Consider the following 22,215-nt stretch of genomic DNA (forward strand, 5'->3'; position numbering starts at 1 on the left):
CACTAATCCATTAATTCATGAATGGAGAATTCCATTCACCTTTCCATGTCCCCCTTCTCAATACTACTGCATTGGAGATCAAAGATCCAGCACACGAACTTTTCAGGAGACACATTCAAACATTAGCAGGCGGTAAGGAGGCAAAAATAAGGGGAAGGAGCTTGGGAGTTCCTTCCTATTTTATGCAGTCCTATAAAATTTACATGTAGTTCTCAAAACAAGTAGTATCTGTTCTTGGACTTCTGAATATAGAATTAACTCTAATCCCTTCTTCCTTCCAGGAATCCAGATCATAGGCTGTAGTGGGGAACCCAGGAGCTGGGAATCCAAGGTGGGCCTGGGCTATTGTCTTGGTTCTGCTGCCAATGGTGAAGGGTGACTTAGTCACTCACATCATCTCTCTTATTTCTTTTCTAGAAAATGTAGAATTTTGACTAATGGTGCTCCTAGTGCCATGGAGAAGTTTTAAAAGCAGTTAATTACAGACTGTACAAGGGAGTGTATTTAGGCTGTAGGGGAAGGCTTTCCCCTCCCTTTTATTCATAAGCATCTGTAAAGGCAGGCTATCTAATCTGGAGATTTGGGATTTCTGAATATCCTGCCTTTGACCATGTTGGGTAATGCTAAGTGCCAATTCTTGCTGTTGACACTGGAATTATTTTTACATTAAAAATCTTGTTTTAAGGTATCCAAATGAGGTAATGTGAGGGTGAAACACTGAGCAAAGAGTTGAGAAAAGTTGATAGATTTGCTTCTTTAGGCTTAGTGGAACCTCATCCTTCTCCTGTGTGTATATATGAGTGTATGTGTACGTGTCTACATGTATTTATGTTTCTGGGTACATTGTGTGTATTGCTGCATGTGTATGCTGGGGGAGCACTATGGACAAATAGAAAAAATAGTCACATGTTTAATTATAGGATGAGAGACACTCTTCTTCCCTGGGTATGGCTGTATGAGACAGACAAAATCATACAAAGTGATGAGCGCATTTATGTGAATGTGTGTGTGTGCGCGTAGGCATTGTGTCCTGGAGCTGGCTGATTGGCTTGTGAGAGCCATTGTGTGTCTGCTTTCCTAGTCCATATTCAGCAACATAATACTACCTTTCCTTGCTTGGGGTTGTCTTGTTCTGGTAACCCTGAGAATAGTGCTACTCAGACTTCAAGGAAGTTATCAGGGGAATTCTTAAAGCGCAGCTTCCAAGGCTCCATGCCGAGATTTGGACTGATAAGGTGTGAAGTAAACTCCCAAATCTGCATTATTGACAAGGATGCTATTATTAGCATTATTATTGGAATAATTGTTAGTATGAGGTTACTGATAGCTTTATGGACAAGATTCTGAGATCATGGGTCACACAGACTGCCTCAACTTGGGGACTTCATCAAGGTCAGCAGGCCAGACCCCTTTAGCTGCATGCTGTCTACATTCTGGGGGTTTTCAGTGGGAAAAAGAGCAGAGTCATGTTAAAGAAACACAGACCCTAGTCTCGAGGAGAGTTTTCCCATCTGGCAGGCAAAGTTCATCATGACTATGTACATAGGCCAGTGCAGAATGTCAGGTGTCCAGGTTCCCACTGACAAAGACACTTTTCAAGTGGAAATGTGAGAAGTCCACACTATTGCCAAAACAGCTGATCCTCATAAGTCCAAATATTTGGAGCATTTGAAGCCATTTGAATGATTTTAACTTTTTGCTTGCTACGGCTGAGCTTCCTGGTCATACAGATATAAACCTCACAGCCACAGCCTCTCCTGCTGAGAGGAGTATCTAGTCTTTACCAAACCCAAGTTAGATCCTTTTTCAGCAGCAAACCACTCGAACTGTGACACTTTTCTAAGCAAGAAAAATTTTAGATGGTCGTGTGGTTTTTAGGTTTACTTTTTTCTCATTTTACAAGTGAAATGTTTGAAATCAGATTGATTTTCTTTAAAACTATGGTCCAAATTAATTTATATTGCCTTGATTAGAAAAAGAAAAATTGGTACCTTTAAGAGATTTTCACCTTAAATCATCTGATATTTGAGACAATTTTTTTTTTTAATCCCCCAGGATGCAACCCTTCAGAAGCATGTAGGCGAGTTTTAAGAACAGGAAAGAGCAATGAAAAATCTAATATAAAGGCTATAATTTTCTAAAGATGTCTGTTCCTTGTTAAGATCAAGTGCATGTCAGTCATCTTATATTTTTGGAACATCCACTGATTGTGGGAAGTGTGCTGGGTGCTTTTTCATGTGTGGAAAATTTTATCCACTGTAATCATAATATTTTTTTTTAGTTCAATAAATATATTACAAAGGAGAAAATGAGATATTTTCTATATCTAGTTAGTACAATTAATATCTCTAAGTTATTTAGTTAAAAAGGACTCCTGATCTCATAAGACTTGGGCTTGAATCCTAGCCTTGCCTCTCACACGAGAAATGAGAAGAATATCTGTCTTGCCACATGAGGGGATTGTGAGAACCATATGCAATGATATATGTGAAGGAGTTTTATCAAAGTGTATGAAAAGTGTTAGTCTAGCTTGTTAAAATGCAGATTTGAACATTGCTTTTAAATATCAAAATCTATTTATAAGTAGAAAATTCCAACCTTATAATCCAATTTATATTTTTATTCTAATTCTCACTAGTAAAGCAATAGAATTTTTGCATTACCCTTTTGAGATGAAATTAGGGTACTGTATTTGGAGATGAATCAGTTTTTAAAATTAATTTTATTGGTAGATTTTAGATATACATAAGGATAACTTTCACCATAGGGAATTTGTACTTGTACATGATATATCTTGATTTCTCTATTTTTGCCAATCCCCCCTAATCCCTTCAACCCCTCTTCACCTCCTTATTTATTTATTTTTTTTGGTTTTTCTCCGGTATCGGGAACCGAACTCACAACCCTGCGCTTGCCAGGCAGGCACTTTGCCCCTGAGCTAAATTCCCAGCCCCTCCGCTCTTATTTATAAAAGCTTTGTGGAGATGAATCATTTTGAGATGAAAATTGTACAAGTGTTTCCTCACCCTTTCTACTTCCTTTGCTTTTTAAAGCTCTCTTTCTTCAGTGTGTCTAGAAGTGTCTTAGCATGGTCTGGGTTTTCTCAGACTGGCTGGCTGGTCAAGAGTGAGAGGTACAGCCCACTGCTCCCTGCTAGATGAGCAGAGGTTGTTAGTCACCCTGTAGAACTGTCACGGAGCCGTGTCTCATAGTGCTCTATTTTGCTCCTTCTTCTGGCCTTCCTGAAAGGTTGTTGAGGTAGACTTAGTAATAAAAAGGGTCTGCAGAGCCATTCTGGTCTTCTGCCCTTCTCCAAATTTCAAGTCTAACATGCCAAGAAGCAATTTGAAATAAATATAAATATGACTTTTTGATTACTTGAAATATCTTTTTTTTGGATTGTTTTTGTCTCTCACTGATACACACAGTAACTTTGTATAAATATTATTATTTTTAATTTTTAAATTTTTTTTCTTTTTAAGAGTAAAAGAAGGACAACAAAGCAGTAGGGGGATACACCGAATTACAGACAAAGTGGTAGGATATTATCAATGGTTTTTACTTTACCTATTGGATCTTCAAGATAATTTCTCAGGAAAACAAATAGACAAATAATAGTGAGTTACAAACGGAAATGGCAAGAAATTATCAGTGGTTGTTGTACTATACCCTGGTTTCTCCAAAGTGGTCTCTAGGGAAAACAAATAGAGCTATACATGGGTGATCAGTCAAATAGTCATTGACTATTCTCAATGGTTGTTGTTGAAAACACATAGTAACAAACATACATCCATTTATGGAATAGCATAGGAGCAACAGAAACATTACAGAGTTATGGACAGATTGGTAGGATATCATCAGTGGCTGCCGGAATACATGTTGGCATCCTCAAAGTGGTTTCTCCAGAGCGTCTCCCCAGGTATTGCGCAAAGTCCTCCTGGTTTCCAGCTCCTGAATGGCTCCCGGGTCCCCCGTCAGCTCGACCTCTGAGCCGTCGGGCATCGGTACCCTCCTGTTCTCCGAGTCCTTGTTCAGCAGCTGCTCCTCCGCGGACTCCGGACCTTTCTGGCTCTCAAGGGCAGGGCCAAGAGCGACCCACCGTGTGGCATGTTTTCCCAGAGGTTTCTCCACTTCGGGATGGTTCACGCACCTTTCCAGGCGGGGACACCTGCGCCTTTGTGTAAATATATATTAAATCCCAAGGCCCATTGAAAGAAGAAGTAAATTACATAATTCTAATTCTAATGAATGCAGACTATGAACACTTCAATATTTCTTAGACTTATCAAAGGTACTGTGTAATTTTCTGTATAAAAGTATAGATTTTACTGTATTTTTTCCTCAAATAACATTTATTTTTCACAGATTTGTAGACTAGAAGGCCCAAGATCAAGGTGTCAGCAGACTCAGTTTCTGGTGAGAAACTTTCTGGCTGGCTCACTTTTCAGTATCCTCAGAAAACTCTGGTGGAGACATAAAGCTCTGGTCTCTCTCCCTCTTCTCGCAGTGACATGAACCCCACTGTGGGGCCCCATGTGACTTCATCTGACCCAATTACTTCCCAAACTTCTTCCCTCCAGGTCTGACATTGATGTCTAGGGCTTCAACATACAAATATGGACAAACATTAAGTCTATATCATTTTGTCCCTGAAACCTCAAAATTCATGTCCTTCTTGTATACCAAGCACATTCATTCTGTTCCAAAAGTTTGACTCATTCCAGCATCAATTTTAAAGTCTAATGCCAAAGTTTCATTTAAATACTATAATCTAAATTAGATCTTGTAATAATTTTTTTTTTTTTTGGTGTCAGGAGTCAAACTCAGGACCTTGCGCTTGGCAGGCAGGCACTTGTGCCACTGAGCCATATCCCCATAGATTGATTCTTGTACAGTGAATGAATACACTTGATATTTCCCTGTCATCAAGTATTTTTTCATAGTATAGTCCCTGGAACAGAGCAGTAATAAATGTCACCTGAATTAATAATTATTTTAAAAAATTAAAACATTTAAAAAATTTTTTTGAGACAGGGTCTTGCCCATGTGGAATTTGAATCTGTTAGCCTCTTGCCTCAGCCTGTCCATGTGCTGGGATTATAGGAACGCCCCATCATCCCTAGTTTAAATTGTTTCTAATGGATGTATAATGTTCTATCACATGAAAATACGTTAATTGATTTCATTAGTTTCCTCTCTTATTCATGTTAAAGTAAGAGTGTCACGGGGGAAAGTGAGAAGTTACTCTATAATAACAGCCACACTCAGGGAGGAAGAGGAGTGAAGAAGGCAGGAAGTCGTGTGGAATTCTGGGGGAGGCCAGAGGAAAGAAGTGTGGGAAAGAAGTGTAATGGCCATGAGCTTTATGCTCCAGCTCTAGTTTAGATTACTCAGAGATTCATCCATTTCATCTACAGTAATGTGAAGAGTCTTAAAGTGAGTCCAGAAATGGTCAGATGGTTTGAATCAGCCAGTGAGAATTCTTCAGGTTGCAAGAAACAAGGTCAATTCAAACTGGATTTAATGGCACAGATGTGTACTGAATCATGTATATGAAAATCCAGAGATTGGTCAGTCAGGCATGGTTTGATCAAGGCTTCTGCCTTATTTCCCTGTGACTGTCACACTCTACACTCCTCTATAGACTGATTTTGTTCTCAGTCTACTGCCTATGGAGGTCTTTGGGTGGTTGCAATTGGTCATCAGGTTACATGTTTCCTTGTTCACAAAGAAGTAAAGAGAACAGGAGAGGACTTCACATATCTCATAAAAGAATAATATCCCCTGAAGACTACAACAAATGTCTCTTACATCACATTGTCCTCAGTGAAACTAAACATTTCCATTCCCCAACCAGTTACTGACAAAATGAGTTGGGATGGAATCATCACAGTTACCTCACACCAAACAGGTAGGATAAAGTAATTACTGGTATATGTAACACATTTCTATGTAACAAAGAACACACAATCGCAACCATAGGCATGTTTTCAGCTCACGCTTGTCTTGTTTGGATGTGGGGCCTGCGGTGTTTCTGCTCCATATACCTTTCCTTCTCTGCTCTACGCAGCTTCTCTTTGTGAGACCAAAGGCTAACTCTGCTCTCAGTGATAGAGGGAGTCAGAGGAAAGGTTTTTTGAGGTTTAGGCCTGGAAGTGACACACCATCCCTTCCTCTGTCTCATTTAGTGGGCCCAGGGTCAACTCTAAAGTCAAGAGGAAGTGAAATATACTGTTTAGAGATGGAACTTCAAAGTCATATGGCCAAGGGGGTAGACGGGGCTAAGATGAGGGTGAGGTGAGTGGACCCTTGTCTTCAGTGCAAAGTTTAGGGGAGTGCCAAGATACTTAATCAAGACAAATGATACTTTAATAAAATATTTTTAAAAAATCAAAATTAATGCCAAAACATTTATGATGAGCAAAATATACAATTTTAAATCAAGGAAGAATTCATACAAGTAGGGGTAAAAAATTAGGGCCAATAACTCAGTCTATCGTAGGCCGCTGACTCTACTGTCCCCTTGACAGGACTCTGGTGCTGAGCCTCAGGAGATATGCAAAGAACTCTGCCTTCTGGAGGTCTGCTGTTTGTTCCCTCCCAGTTTGTAGTTTAAGTGTCTGGTTGTCCTGGAAGTCTCTAGAAATTTAATAAGAGCACTCTCAACAAAACACCTTAAGAATAAAAATTTCTTTGAGGCATTTATTTTAAAAAAAGAGACAAAACAAAACAAAACAAAACAAAAGAAATTTGTGCTACACTCAGTGTTTTTTATACACTAATCTTTTCTTGTTTGCTAGTTTAAGAATTGGTGCAATTTCCACAAATAATAAAATTAGTAAGGTAGTACAGTGAGTCGTGTAATACTGAGAGACAGAGAGTCATGATACTTTTAGATTTTTAAATACAGCACTTGTTTTGACAAAATGCAGTTAAAGTCTTTTTGGATCCATCACAAGTTGTGTCATGGGTGCTTAACTTTTTATAAATGAGATTGGCTTAGAAATTCAAGAGCATATGTTCGTGTGGGGAGCCTGTTCTCCTGTCTTGTTTGGTGAGTGATGCTAATCCCAACACTGAGCATGTTGGCAGAAAGCAAGACTTCGAAGTTCTCAGGGCTCCTTTGTGTGGAGCAGAATTATGCAGAAAGTATCTCAGGGAAACAAAGAGGAAAACATTTGATCCAAAAATCTTATCATTGTTTTGTTAAAAGAGCAATCTCTTCTCCAGCTCGAAATGCTTTAGCTACATCTTATTTTTGCTTAAATACCTCTTAGTGGGGATCTTACTCAGGATAATGTAGGATGACAGCCACCTTTTTACTTCATCTGACACTCTTCCCCTCAAGCGCCTGCATTCAGAGAGTTATGGCAACACAGGAGTTGGGTGGGGGCTGGCAGGAAACCTGGAAGAACTATGAATCTTGATACAGTGTACAGTGAGAACTGACCAATGCCCACAAAGCTGTTAGCCTCAAAATAGTTCCCACGATGGCCTAACACTGAGTCTTGAATGTCCACACTTAAAGTCACTTCTAGTTGGGCAAGGTGCTACGTCTCTATTAGGCACCCACCAAAAGTGCACCATGCAAAAGAAAGACTTAGCTCAGCAAGCGACTGATTCAAAGTGACAGGGCTGTGCAAGCAGTGAGACTTAACATGGAAACGGAGAAAGAGGGAACGCAAATCCATGAAAGGCTGCTGAAAGCTGGATTGCCTAGAGAACGGCAGACTGCATCCGAAAGTAAGTGTAAGAAGGAGGGAGGTTTCGGAAGAAAACTACTACGAGACCCAGAAACAAACCCAGTGGTTCCAGAGGCCTTTGTGAAGACAGATGAAGCCATTGCCATCAGTATCAAATGAATTTCATAATGAATTTCATTATGAAGGGTGGTAAATATAATTTTGTGAGAACAACCAAGTTTTGGAGCCAGTACAGGAAGAGAAGGTATAAACTGGGTGAAAATCCAACATACTCATTGCAAAAGAGCTAGTGTGTTTCTCTAGTTCCTCCTAAGTTTTCACTTTGAAATTTATTTTATACAGTGTTTGGAGTCATCCGTTTTCTGAAGCCCAGGTAAAATCATGCCTTTTCCTTGGCTTAAGTAAGTGGTAAATTCCCACCACCTACAAATTAAAGTGTAGACTTCCCTGCATAACACAGATGCTCTTTAAATCTTTGTTCTACTTCATTCAACATCCAACATGAATACTTACCGAGGGTGCACTATGTGCCGCCATAGGGTCAGTGTGTCCCTCTTGCCTACCCCACAGTAGTCACACAGACCCCTTGTGATTCTCATGTCACTCCTTCCCATTGTGCTTCATTTTACAGTCCCTGCTGTCTAGAATGCCTTCCTAGAGAACTCCTACTCATCCTTCAAGGCCCAACTCATACATTTGCTCTTCATGGCAGCTTTCCCCTACAAGCTAAACAGAAATAATTATTCTTTTCTCATTTCCAAATAGCCCATTGTTTATATTCCAAGGGAAGAACTTAAAATTTTATTATTATTGTTAATTTATTTATCCCTCTGATTAGTTTGTAAGACTAGTGATGGAGCAAAGACCTGCAACAGTAGTTACTGGCTGTAAATAAATGAGGGGAGGAGACACATAGCTGCACAGAAAGCACAGGGCTGACAACCAGGGTCCTGTGTGAGGACAAGGAGTGAAGGAGAAGTAGGGGAGGGGAAGGAGAAATCATCTTCAGTTGGAGCTGTCCATAGCCAGGCCCAGATTGCGGGGCCTGGTGAGCTCTTTTGGAAGGCCTGATGCTGAGAACAAGCAGTACATGGGGAATAAACTGGGAGCTGAAGCTGGACCCTCATGAGTAGAGTTCTGGTTGGCTGGAGCCACACTCATAACTTGGGCACCATGCTGGGGTCTGGGAGATGCCACCTAGAATTGCTTCTCGAAGAGTAGGTGTGAGTGTGTGGGGGTGGGAGTGGGGTGGGGCAAGGAGCTGGAAGGAGAGACAGCAACATAGCAAAATTTGAAACTGGTAAGCAAAATAAATATGGTGAAGAATCTTGCAAATACCGACCTGTCCACCAGGCATTTTTCTGGAAAGAGAGAGAGACAGAGAGAGAGAGAGAGAGAGAGAGAGAGAGAGAGAAAGGGGGGGTGCAGGTTTCTATTAGCTTGAAGAGGCAGAACTATGACAAAAGATGAATAGAGATGTCTGTGGCTGGGGGGGCATTACTGCCCCTGTGAAGGGACAGAGAAGATGACAGTTGTGCCCAGACACATGGCAGCATAGGCATAGGGCCAAGGTGTAGCCTGGGTGATAGAGAAGCTGATCAAGCTGAGCCTAACCTGAACACCTCGTTCTTTTTACAGCAGACCTCCAGAAAATTCCTGACTTAGCTTGCTGACAATTTCCTTTCCCAGAGGGAACAGAAAGAATGAGGGAAACTGCAACCCTGGATAAATTTTAATGAACAAGGTGGAGTTTGTGTGTGCACAGTTCCTTATGGGCACTTTGGGAGAAAGTTTGTGATAGCCGGCAAGGGAAAGTCAGACATGCGCAATTTTTTGTGAACTCTAAATTTGTGGACTGCCTGTTTCTTAAAATTCAGGGGAAAGATAGGATGATTCCATGACCCAGGATTTGGGTAAAGAAAATCTCCAGAGGGCCTGGTGTATCCGATCCAGGTTCAGGACTTGTAATTACAACTGATCTGATTGAATTCAAGAAGGACATTCTTTCTCCTTTCCCCCCAAAGAGCAGCAGCAGCCCCAGCTCTCCAGTGAGCTGTAAATCTGAAGAGCGGTTACAAAACTGATAAGAAGAGCATATAAGCAAGTCATTTAAGACAAGTATGGGACGCAGATCCCAGCAGACTCTTGCCAGAGAGGCCAACATCTGGGATGAGCTGACGAGTATGAAGAAGGCATTTGCAGCCATTAGTGAGAAGATCAAGGGAATGTGTTAGAGTGATGCGACAGCCCAGGGCCTAAGAACACAAGCCCTTGCCTCTCAGCTCCCACATCTTTGCTGTTGTTGCTGTTTTGTTTTTTGCTTTTCTGAGACAGGGTCTTGCTATGTAGTCCAGCCTGGGCTCGAACTCACGGCATCCTCCCAAGTGCTGGGATTACAGGCATGCACCACCATGTCTAGTTCAGCTCCCACATCTTTAAAGGGCCAGTTTGAGAATTAAATGAAAGAATGCGTGAAACACTTGGAACTGTGTCTGAGGAGTACATGGTATGCCAGAGGCCACCCAGGGCCTTATATGCTGCTACGACAGGCCCTGTTCTGGTACCAAGGATTTGGTTGTAAAGGAAACAATGAAGTTCCCACTTCTGGGAGCTCCCACCTACAAAGAAGGACAGGGCACTAAGATAGCCAGTAACCTTGGGGTGGGGTGTAAAGCGAGGGTGGCTAACCGGAGCAAGAGATGCTAAAGTGAGACCAGCAAGGGGTGTGGAGGGAGGAGCAGTGGGAGGAGGCTCAGAAACTGGAAATTGACCGCGGCTGCTGGGCACAGAGAGCTGGGGCTCGCGGTGTGGAGAAAGCAGAACTCCCGCACTTGCTACTTTGTTTCAGACTTCTTTGCCAATCAGAATCAATTTGAGACTGTAAAGATATAAATATTGGAGAAAGGAAGTGAAAAAAGAAATAAAAGCACCTAACTCTTCTAACTCAGAGCTGGCGCCTGCACCTGAGCCCCTGGCTTCGGATTGTCCCATGTCAACTGTCTCCACCTAAGGGCCCAGTCCAAGAGCGCCCGCTGCCAACCTGGAATTTTTTTTTCCCCATGGGCATTTCAACTTTAATTTTAAGATTAAAGCAGAAAACAACAGGAGAATTTCCAATTTGTGTTTTTAGAAAAAGCTTTTGCTTCAAGGGTGCCAGTTATGGAGGTTATGGAAACGGTGCAAGAACACTGGGCTTTCTGTTCGCTAGTAATCGCTTCACGCCATTGCTAGAAAAGCAGTGTCCTGTAAGAGGCAGACTATGAGGCACAATTGAAATTTTAGGCCTGGACACGTGCTGGACATAGGCACAAATTCCAGGGAACCATTTCCCTCAAAGCTAGGAGTGAGTCTTTAATAAGAAGTACAGTGAACAGTGTATAACTTCTAAAGTCTAAAGGCCAGTAAAGAAGGATGGATAGACAGAGATATTTGCATTAGCATTGCTTGGAGAGGCATAAAACTGGAAACCACCAATCCATAGAAGAACAAGAGAACATTGATGGTGTAGAATATAGAATGACTGTTAAAAGAAGAAGCCACAGAATTATCCAGGGTGGGTTACTAAGTGGGCAAAGTAAGCTGTGGTATAAACTGTACACTGATTTCATATTCACAAAAGGAAATACAGAAATACCTTACATTTGCCCATATGCATTGATACCTAGTTGCATAAGCATGAATAGTGATATTACCTTAGGAAAATAAGAGCAGACGGATGTTGGGAAGGAAAATAACTTCTAATTTCTATGACTTTTAATTTAAAGAATTTTAAACTTTATATATTTATGATTTTTATTTAGTTAAATAAATGCAAATTACTTTGTAACATGAAGTTTTATTTTTAAATATGTTAAACAGTTTAAATTACATATCAAGAAGGAAGAAGAAATAAGGAAAGAATGTGGTATTTTTATACCCTATTCTATAATATAAAACTATATTTTTAGATTTATCTGATATGAGATGAAAGCATCAAAGCTGTCGCTCATCCATCTTTGGGAGGCTGAAATAACGTATTACATTGATCAGGTGACTTTGAGTGCCTGCGTCACCACTGCATGTACCCATGGATGCACTTAGCCTGGTGTGAGAAGCCAAGGGCTCTCAAGTCATCCTCTGCTTCCTTAAATTGCTAAGCTCTACTGTCATCCACTGTCATGCTCTCCCTGTTACTTAACAAGATCTATGGTCCCAACCTTCTTAAAACATGTGACTTTGCATCTGTCTGGCAAAGTTAGTATTATATAAGTAGGTACTCTGAAGTCAGATGCCTTGGGTTAAGCCTCAGCTCAGTCACATGGGAACTACATGACTTGGGGAAGATATTTAATCTGTGTTTCTTGACACGTGGAAATTCTAGGTGTACTTGCAGAGTCTCATGAGAATTAAACAAGTTAATGCATGTACAAGTTCTTGCATATGACAGCAGTGTCTGCCATATATTATTATTTCACTTATTGTTATTGTTCACTTCCCAGGTTCCATTTTGGTACCAACTTTATCTAGAACAACCTTTCCTGAACTTCTGGGAGTGGTTGACTACTCTTTCCTAATGCTCGCTCAGCAGCCTGCGCAGTCATGTGGTACATTTCACTGCATGACACTGTATTTAATTTTCCCTATTTCCATCCATTCTCATGCCATGAGGGCAGGAACCATGTGTCCTTCATTTCTGAGTTGCTGGCATTTAGCACTGTGCCCGAAGTGTAGAAGAGGAAAAACTGATGCCATTGGGACAGGTGAAAGGATGGTGGATGGATCAATCCACCCCTGAGATCCTTTCTTATTTAGACTAATTCCAAATACACTGGAAAGCCTCAGCATTTGTGTTTGTATTTTGTTACACCGATTAGTACTTACAGCTTATTGATACACACAGTCTTATTCATCTTTTTTTGTTTCAGTCATGTTACAGACTGAAATTGCTCATGGGCTCCTTTGGCTCCTGATCTGTTTCTACTTTCTTTGTTGCCTTATTCAATTGCTTTATCAAAGGAGTCTGAACCTGACTAGGAGATTTCACTCTCTACTTTGCCATGTGGGCTGGGAGAATCTGAGAGGAGGAGAAATTCCCTGAAGGTGATGGCCATAAATTCAAGAGGTGTTTTCAGATCCCACAATGTAATAAGCGAAAAGAAACCAACACCTTAAAGAACCTTCAATTGCCTCTATGCAGGTCCACATTTCAATTTCATTTCTTTTCATCAACTCTTTGCTTTTCGTGGTATATTGCATTGAAAACAATTAAACAAGGTAGGATATTTACAAGGGATGCCTTGAATGGACTCACTAAAGGAACCTGTTTAGAGGACTCCCACTTCAGGCAGGTGCTTGTCCCACTGAGCTATATCCCTGGCCCTTGGACTCCCACTTCAGAGACCAGCCCTCAACCCTAATAAAGGTAATACTTTCGGTGAGCAAAAAGTCAAGGTAAAGGAGTGAAGTGAAAAGATAGTCCATCCAAGTCCTGCTTGAAGGTAAAGCATTAGACCCTGCAGTGAGAGGCCTCACATGTGGTGTCTTCTGTTTTTTAGGTTATGGGGGCAGGGAAGGGTTTGCACAACCTATTTCAGCTTTTTAGTACACAAACTACATATAATATCAATCTGTTATGAATAAACATAATGTCTCCTCCAAAATTCATTTATATTTCTGACTGGTGTACTTGATCTGTGAAAATGAGACTACTTGCAGACCTGTCACAGATTTTGAAGTTGAAAAAGATATATTGATAATACAAATATTTTTATGTCATTATATATCTTGATAAAATAACATTCATGTCTGGAGAGTGTGTCAGTCTGGAAAGCTTGCCCAAAGCCAGATCTATTTTCTTAAACCAGGAAAGGCCCAGGCCATGCTGGCAGCCTTTCATGCCTCATGCTTCTATGGTTGAACATAGGTACAATAATTTTGGGTGTACACTGGCAGATTTCTGGAAGAAGGAAATTAACCCGTGTGTTTACATTATGAATCAGTAGACAATTATTTCAGGTGCTCAGCCCACTCCTCAGAGGACTTCTCTCATTTTAGATCTTGGTCTTATGTAAAGATAATAATGGAATTTCAAATTCAGATTCAAATTTCTGGGAATTCTAGTTTCTAGCAAATGGATAAAAGTCTGGGTTTCCAGTGTCAGCATTTACGAAACCTCTCTGCACAATACTCTTGATAATAACCCAGGGAGAGTGTTACTTGTTCAGCTTCCATCTGTGGATGGTTTTTCCGGGGGCTGGGAACCAGGGGGACTTGACCACCTCTTCTGGAAACAAGTCTAACTGCCCTATGAACAGGAGACAGATCATCCTTATGTCACCCTTTTCTGGCCTGCTAAACAGTTTAGATCCAGAAGCTGTCTTGGGGATCATAGGCTTTGAGGTTGTCTTATATGGGAAATTCCCCTATGCCATCCTTTCTGGGATATTTCAGTTTTTTGGAAGCTCAGTCCCAGGGGAATTGTCTCCTTTTGGGGCATTGTTGCCTAGTTATTAAACTTTCAATTCCTTTTTGTTTTTTGTATTACTCACACAACTTTATTTGCTTTGTAATACAATACACCAAAAATAAATAGAGTAGGGTCATTCAGATATCAGTGTGCTAATAGATTTTAAGTTACACTTTAACATTACTTCCTTTTAAGAGTAGCATTTAGTATTATTGTTATTTAGGGCAACTGAGTTTTCTCAAACCATGAAGAAGTATGTGATATTATATTTCCATGGAGAAAAAAATGAGTCAAACTTGATAAAGATGACCATTGTTTCTATGAAACCAATACAACTAGAGACTAATGAGTGGAACTGGTGTGATCAAAGTTATTGTTGAAGGATGAGCTCTACAAGAGCATGGTTTAAACAGAAATGTATTTAATAGGTGGGAAAGTATGACATATTGAGCTGTAATGTCCCCATGATACAGAGATATCAGTGTAACAATTTCTTAACAGAAAGCTGAGGCCCAAGTAGATGAAGTTTCATGGGGAGAATGAGTGAGGGAAGGCAGAGCCTGGGGAAGCAGTGGAGGACTCAGTTACCCAGGGGTGACCTCTTGTCCCCTAGGTGCAGCCCTCACTGGGCAGTGGAGAGAGAGAGCACCACTGAGAAGGCCAAGGCTGTGTTTCAGGTCAAGTTTGCATCTCCCCAGACTTTTCTGCTTCTCACTTCTTAGTGCGTGTCCACAGGGGTCACCCTGTGGTCTGATATGACGATTGCATGTACGTGTGGTTGGACTTTGTTTCAGTGGCTTGGACTATGAGAGAAATTACAACTTGTTTTGTAAATTACTCCAGAGAGCATGGAATTGATTTCTGCTTATATTTGTTTGGGAGTCTTTTATGCAGCTTGGCCTTCCTTTTTGATTTAATTTCATTTTTGTCATATTTCTTCCCAAAGTATGGAAACTGGCTGGCAAATGGAATTAGTTTGCAAACATATTTCAAGCAAGTCCATATTTCAGTTAAAATACCCTTTTAAATATTCAACCTTTCCAAACATTTATTGGTGTCTGACAGAAGGAAACAAATATGTTATAACAACTGGAAATGGCATTTTAAAAACATTAAACTCATTTATTAGAGTATAGAAGATCAAGATTCCAGCCATTAAAACAGGTGAAAATCTATCATTTGAAAATAAAAATCATCATTAGGGGAAAAAAAGGAAAAGTGGTATACCTGCATATACAACCAAGTGTAAGAATTACACATAGCTGGGAAATGTACTGCTTTAGGCTGCCTGCACAATCATTTTATTTCATAATTTCAGAGTCTGGGAAATTCAAGTTCAAGGTCTTGGCAAGGTAAGCTTCATTCAGAGGCTTCTACGTTTGGTGTGTGAGTGGGCACCTTCTTACTATGTCATATATGGCTTCTTTTTGTGCTCATGCAGACATAGGGAGAGTTTGGGTGTCTTTTCCCCTTAACAGAAGGGCATGAGTCCTATCAGATTAAGATCCCATCTTCATTCAACCATAAATACCTACAGGAAGGCCTTCTCTCCAAATATAGTCACCTTGGAGGTTGGAACTTCAAGATACAAGTTTAGAGGAGACACCAACATTTGATCCATAACATATGCTAGTTAAATGTGTAGTTTTAAGTATCTATAGAGTTAGAATATAACTATTTGACTTAATGTGAGTCAAAAACCAATGGAAAAAAACTTAATAGATAACACACTTCATGATTTGGTGTGTAAATTATGCCACCATAAAGACAGAATAGAAAGATAATGGAGAGTGTAGAGAAGTAAAGGTAGTGGTTCTTGGTCTCATGTCAGCAACACAGTCCTGCTGCCACTATCCTTTTATGATAATAGTAATAATATCCTATACTTCATAGCGGTTTACAGAATATTTTAATGTACCTGTCCTTGTTTACATTGGCATTCCAGAGGCTTTCCCTCAATTCCTCGTGTCCGTTACGTGGTGGCAGGGTTCAGGGAGAGGGACTACTAAAGCATTCTTCCTGTGGATGTCTGCAGCTGTGCTGTGCTCTGGTCACAGAGCCTCTTTTTCACTTTAGGGCTGCTTCTCACCTTGTGGCTGAGGACTTGAATAGAATTGTCTTGCCCCAGTGCAGGAAAGTCTGATCAACAGACTAGGTTTACCTGTTGCCTGCTGCCCACCAGCCACCGTCAGTTGTATGAAGCTAGGAGCTACCTCTGCTGTCTTCAGCATTGTGTCCCGAGTACCTGGCACATAATAAGTACTCAATAAATATTTGTGTAATGAAGACTCACACCTTGCAATTTTGAGCCTTATGGAAGTAACTGTCAAGTTTAGGAGGTAAACCCCCCCCCCCTTTTTAATACTATTGAAAAAAGGAGACCAGAATAAAGCTATTTGTGGAAGTAACTTGAATAAAATACAGGGTTATTTTTCTTGCAAGTATCTAAGCTCAACTAAATTTAAGCAAAAGGTCCCAATAACATGTTAAAATATTCAGATATGCTTTTCTAATTGAAAGCCTGGTCTTGGTGCAGTCTTAGCATGGTCAGGGTACCACACATTCTAGGCTTGTCCATGATGTTGTTTCGCCAGGTATGTTGTGGCTAGAGCCGTGGTCTGCCCATCAAACGGCTTAGCCTCTGCTTCCGGGCTCAGTTCCTGGCTCTCCTGACCTCACCACATAATCCTGGTAAGCTCTGGCCATGGTAACTCCAGCCCAGGATGAAAGTAATGGCTACCACAGGCTGGGCCCAGCATTAGTGTGAGCTTGTCTGTCAAGTGATCGTATGACGATTGTGTTGATAACAGTCAGAAATACCAGCCTCACTGGAAACACGAATGTTCTGAGTGTGTGATAGTTCCAGTGATCCCTTCCTGAATGGCCCTTAATCTTGAGACCGAGAAGTGCGTTCCTCTCTGGGCATTGGTTGGGAGGCACTGACATTCCACAGTTATTTGAACTAATCCCTTGTAGAGGTTCCTGGGATCTTTCCACTGTTGCTGTCTTCTCTTCTAAACTGGTCATCGGAATATGATAAATGTGAGTTTTACTGCTAATATTAGACATTCCTTTAGCCCCAGCTCTGTACACTGGGATGTTCTCATCATGAATATCAAAGAAGTACAAAGAAGGCAGGTTTGACTGTGTCTTCAGCTGTCATAGTGTGCAAGGGTAAGGAAAGATGCTTCCTTGGAACAGGAAATCTGGCTGTGACATTGCTTTGTCCTGTGTTTTAAAAGGAAATGATATTTCAGGGTGTGCAGGGGTTGTCCCTCAAGGCCTCTTCTCTCAGTGATGATTACTGCAGTCACACAGAGGTAAGTGGGTATCGTGATGGAAGATGCCTTTGGAGAGGGCAGGAAGACATAATGACATACCATTCTGTGGCCCTGGGGCCCAGAGTGATGAGCATTTAACTGGCCAGTGTCCTTGCTCAAACCTGAGTCTCTAGACCAGGCCAGGTAGGGTCAACCTCAAATGCACTAAGTTTGAGCTACTCAAGTTAGTGGTGCCTTGTGCAGATGTTTGAAACCTGGTCAGAAGCTAAGCACAATCCTGTGACTCCTCTCTGGATAGAGAAGTGGGTGTGTGTGGCAAGGCAGCAAGAGGAGGAGCCAGATGCCCAGAAGAGCAAGAGAAAAGAAGCACAGAGCTTTAGACACACAAAGGGTCTTGGAAAATTCCAAAGTTTCAATGTGAAGTTTCATGGTTGTTTAGTTATATTCTTGTTGGATCACTGGGTCACAGTTTTGCCAGCCAGATAGACCAATAAGATCCCACTGGGAAGTGGCATCGCCACTCATCCTTCAGGCCACCAGAGCTTGGCACACAGTGATGCTCCCACATTGTGAGGCCCTGAGCTTTGCAAAACCTGGTCCCTGAAGCACGGCTCCCTAGAAAGTACCACAGAGGGCCTCTTGTTCCAGTGTCGCTCTCAGAAAACCATCAAAGGCTGTGTGAACAGGAGGAAGGCAGAGCTGTCTGCCTTCACAGAAAGTGACAGTTCCTTCTTGGGCAGGTCCACTGCATCCCAGTTCACGGAAGCCCTGGGAGGGTGCCATGGGTACAGGGCAGGAACCCTGGGCAGATGCAAGGCCTCGTATGGGGAGGTTGAGCCAGACAAGTGGAAATCAGCAATGAGATCGTGCAGTGTCTTCTGGGACCAGCTCCTGAGCAAATGTAGGCATCTGCCCGAGGCCTCCAGAAATACTTTACCAGAAGACTTTGCAAAGGTTGGAGTTTGCAGACAAACAGAGTAGAAATAACACTAATTTTTTGTGTAAATTTACAAGAAACAAAAGCAAGATCATGTCTTCTACATGGTTTTATATCGTACTCTGTTCACAGCATTATTTCAAGAACATCTCTCTATGCCTTTATACTTCTTATTTCTTGCTAAATTCCAAGGAATTCTTTATGTTCTGAAATTACAACTCGTAACACCTAACACAATCCACAGAAGGGTTCTCCGTGCAAATAAATTAAAATACTTAAGTTAGGTCAATTTAAAAAACAAAGAGAGTTGGGAAGATAAATTATCTGGCTCTGCAGTGGCATGTTGGATCAAGTATAATATAGCAAAGTATCAGTCTTACAAAAAAAGTCAGAGGAAAAGATTATGCTCAAAATTGCTCCTGGCTGACCGGCCTCCGGGTTATTAATTCAAATGTCCCTCCTATTGGTGTTGTTAATGGCTTCAAACAGCTCTTGTCTCCTCTTATGCAAGGGGAAGGTTGGACCTCTTCCAAAGAAAATAGCAGTAGCAGAAGGAAGCCAACATTTGCAGCATTGTTAGATAAGTCCAACCATTAATTTTCTTCAACCAAGTCTCTTTTCAATTTTTCACAGATATTTCTTACACTGCCTAAATCTATAGTTAGACATTCCTAATACTTTAAAAGATTTCTACATACAAAAAAGAACTTTCTCATTTAATTAACGTTATGTCTCTTTTTTCTAGGCTGTTTCACCAACATAAAGCACAGAATGAGCAGTAGAATCTTCAGATGTGGTGTTTGTGGTTCTTAGTTGGTGACTAGGGATGCAGAGGGTATTTAGAATCTGGGGAACAAGGAAGGGAGTAAGCAGGAATGACTTGAAAAAATTTCTCACATGAACCTGAAATATCTCCAGGTTAAAAACTATTTAGAGATGCAGAAGCTTAGACCTTAAAGGTTCTCCAAGTTCAGCCAGCAATCTCTCCTGCTTCAGGTTGGAGTCCTCTCAGTTGGAACCCTTGACCTGTGCTTGAATATCTTGAGTGAGGACGACCTCACTGGACACTGAATGTCTGGGCCATGTTAATGTTTAAAGTATTTCTTCATCTTGATCTACATGGAGTATTTTGGGGTATCTTGAGTCCTTCCTCAGACAATCATAATTTTTCTTTTGGGAATAACCTGTTTTCCACTGAAGCAGCCTAGTTTGGACAAATAAATCTAGATGGGTGTCCTCCTGCTGTGGAAGGCAAAGGAATTCTGGAAGTCCTGTCAGATTCTTCCCTTCACTTCCCTGGGACACTCAGGGCCATGCATGTGACTATACTTGTCTAATAAATCTCTTGGTCCCGAGACTTGGATCTTGAGCAGAGTGACACAAGGATCAATGACATACTTGGAATTCTTTTATTCCAGAGACATGCCAGGCAAGATGGTGAAGAAGTTTCTGATACCAAGAACTTCCAAAGCCACCTGTTTCTTGAGAGTCCCCTGTCTGATCTCTTACCCTTTCTAGGAACTGGTGAGTTTTCTCACATACATCCAGTAAATGCATCTTTTTGCTTAAACAAGTCAGAAATGCTTTCATGTTCATAACCAAGCAATACTAACTGATATCATCTGTTACTTTCAACTTTACCCTACAGAGCCTAGTTCTGCTTTCTGCTGTTACACAAAGTACATCTGATCCCTCTTCAATATGACCTGCAAAATTTTAAAAAACATCTATCATTTACCTCCTAAGATTTCTTTTCTTCAACCAAATAACACCATTTCCCTTCACACTTGCTTGCTTCTATGGTTTATAGAGCCTTCACCGTTCTGTTTTCCTTGGCCTAGAGCCCAGTTTATCAAGGTCCCTCTTACAGTGTGCCATCTGGGATTGAAGCCATAATCTCCATTTGGTGCTTTGACCGGTTCAGATTATGGTCAGCTGTTTCCTAGCCTTGACCCGAACACTCTATTTATATGACTGCAAACAGACCTTGCTCAAGCTCTTATTAACTCTGTGTTATACTCTTGACTGAGATTGAGTGACACAGAGTGTGCATTTAAAAAGTTGTAGTTATTATTAATCACGACTCCCTCTGGCTTTTTCATAAGCAGTGCTATTGTCAGGCCACTCTATCTTGTAATCTTGCATTGCTTTTCAATATCTAAATGTGGCAATTAGCATTTATTCATATTAAATATTGCACCTTTCATTTTGGTGTATTCTTAGCCCAATGCAACTAAAAGTTTCTTGACACTTTCTAATCTTAGTAGTTTCTCATATATTTTTATCTTCTACTTATACAGCAAACATGCCTTTGATGTTTTCTTCAAGTCATTAGGAAAAGTCCTACACATTTCTAAATCACAGCACCAGATCTTTTCTCAGGCTGAAATCAATTCAGTAATCAAAATCAGCACCATGTATTATCCGCTGAAAATCCAACCAAATTACACTATATTTTTCCATCTCGTCTACAAGAAAATGATGAATGGTACTGTGTGATGTGTGGCTAATACTGAAATATACCATGTACATGTGGCAAGTTGGGCGGGCATCTGTGCAGTGAGGAGGCTGATTTTCCATCTTCTTTTATATTGGTACTGTTTTCTCCCAAACAAAACCCTAGGCAAAACCACAATACATAAAAGATAACCATGGGTAAATCAAGGTGAAGTAGAGTGTGGGTGGGCGATGGTTGGGCTAGGGGCCTGCTTGGTTTTCTGCTGACTTAGGTGCCCTTTAGTCTGGCCCTCACCAACACCCCATCTCCTTCTGCAGTCGCTTCAAGAAAGGATGACCTCTAGGGGCTTCAGGCCTTAATATTGTGATTTAAAACATCTCAACCAGTAAGCTTTTCCTTTTATTTCTTCTTCTGTCTTCACCTCTACAAATGTCAGCAGGGGAAGCCAAGATTTTATCAGATAGTCTGATTTTAGTAAGATTCTATATTATCTTCAAAATGTTATTGAAAACCTCCTATGTGAAGCAGTTCATGTTTGGAGCTGTTGGTGAATCATGTGTCTCTTGCTTAATACATTTATTAAAGGCATAGCTGACAACATAAATGACAAAAGTATGAGTGATTATTAACTTTTAAAAGGCAGAAAAGATGTGTAATACAGCAACCATTGATAATTTCCTATCGTCTTGTTTTACAATTCTGTATCATTTTTATTGTTGTTGTGTTGTTTTGTTTTTGTCTTTTGTGGTTATTTTGTTATTTTTTTCTCTTAGAAGCAAGAAAAGGCAGAATAGAAAAATCTTCATAAACCAAAGTGAAGACTTGGAATTTTATATAGAAATATATGTAAGATGGTAAATATTTAGATTCTAAAAAGTAAAAAAATGAAACGTACAAGTACAGGATTGAGAAGTCTAATGTAGTTACATTTTAGCTTTTGACTTTTAGTAGGATTTTCAGGGCCAGGGTGGTAGAAGATGGTGTCACAATTTATGGAGAGCTTGGAGAGGCTAAAAGCCAAGGGCTGCTGCTAACAGTTATCAGCAGAGTGATTCTGAGCACAGCTGCTTCTCCATGCTCATTTTGTCCTCATCTGTAAAATGGAACTCTGTGCCATTGGGCTAAAGGAAATAACTAATAGATTATTGGCATTTGATGTTGATTAAGTTTAGTTTTGAGTCTTACATTAGACTTCTGTCACTGTAACAAAATATCTGATATAAGTAGACTTAAAGGAGGAAGGTTTATTTTGACCCATAGTTTCATATGTTTTCGTCCATGGTTGATGGCTCCATTGCTTGTGAGCCTGTGGCATGGCTGAGCATCATGGTAGGGACCTCATGGAGGAGGGGAGAGAGAGAGAGAGAGAGAGAGAGAGAGAGAGAGAGAGA

The 22,215-nt window shown here is 40.7% G+C and overlaps 1 long non-coding RNA gene across 1 annotated transcript in view; it reads left to right on the forward strand.

Moving 5' to 3' along the window:
• The first annotated feature begins 253 nt into the window (after window positions 1-253).
• The window catches only part of LOC106149175, a 29,684-nt gene continuing 7,722 nt past the window's right edge, over window positions 254-22,215 (forward strand). The window contains exons 1-2 of the long non-coding RNA XR_001235169.1: window positions 254-331; window positions 19,785-19,890. This is a non-coding gene — a long non-coding RNA (uncharacterized LOC106149175). The remainder of the gene's footprint in view (window positions 332-19,784; window positions 19,891-22,215) is intronic.

This window comes from Chinchilla lanigera, unplaced genomic scaffold, assembly GCF_000276665.1.
Source record: "Chinchilla lanigera isolate Chin_1 unplaced genomic scaffold, ChiLan1.0 scaffold00038, whole genome shotgun sequence".
In the NCBI taxonomy this organism is placed as follows: domain Eukaryota; kingdom Metazoa; phylum Chordata; class Mammalia; order Rodentia; family Chinchillidae; genus Chinchilla; species Chinchilla lanigera.